Here is a 925-nt window from a genome sequence, read left to right as displayed (position 1 = left end):
AGTCGGTCGGTCAGTGAGTGAGTGAGTGTGTGTGCTGAAGGGAAGCTCCAGCCCGGCGTCCGTCCCCACCGGGGAGGAGTAGGCCTGCTGACTGAGCGCTGGGAGCCGGGAGCCTTTCCTGCAGTCAGTCGGTCGGTCAGTGAGTGAGTGAGTGTGTGTGCTGAAGGGAAGCTCCAGCCCGGCGTCCGTCCCCACCGGGGAGTTGTGCCCGGGCCCGGGCCTCCTGCCGACGGACCGTGTGGCGCATTGTCCCGACTGCGGACTTTCTCCAGCAAAAAGGCGGAGGTGCAGTACCGCCATTTCGCCACACGAGGGACGGAATGGCACCCAACTGCCCCCTGGTGTCGAAAAAGCGCAAGGGCACCCGGGCCGGTCCGCCCCAGGCAGCGGCCGAGATGCAGCACCGGGGGCCCGGCCTGCCTGCCCTGGAGGTCAGCCTGCCAGCCCTGGAGGTCTGCCTTCCAGCCCTGGAGGACAGCCTGCCTGCCCTGGTAGCAGCACTGCCTGCCTTCCAGCCCTGGAGGTCTGCCTGTTAGCCCTGGAGGTCTGCTATCCAGCCCTGGTAGCAGCACTGCCTGCCCTGGAGGTCTGCCTGCCTGCCTTCCAGCCCTGGAGGTCTGCTATCCAGCCCTGGTAGCAGCACTGCCTGCCCTGGAGGTCTGCCTGCCTGCCCTGGAGGTCTGCCTTCCAGCCCTGGAGGACAGCCTGCCTGCCCTGGTAGCAGCACTGCCTGCCTTCCAGCCCTGGAGGTCTGCCTGTTAGCCCTGGAGGTCTGCTATCCAGCCCTGGTAGCAGCACTGCCTGCCCTGGAGGTCTGCCTGCCTGCCTTCCAGCCCTGGAGGTCTGCTATCCAGCCCTGGTAGCAGCACTGCCTGCCCTGGAGGTCTGCCTGCCTGCCCTGGAGGTCTGCCTTCCAGCCCTGGAG

This window comes from Amia ocellicauda, unplaced genomic scaffold (genome assembly GCF_036373705.1).
Source record: "Amia ocellicauda isolate fAmiCal2 unplaced genomic scaffold, fAmiCal2.hap1 HAP1_SCAFFOLD_330, whole genome shotgun sequence".
Classification (NCBI taxonomy): domain Eukaryota; kingdom Metazoa; phylum Chordata; class Actinopteri; order Amiiformes; family Amiidae; genus Amia; species Amia ocellicauda.
Note: the sequence above shows the minus strand (reverse complement) of the source record.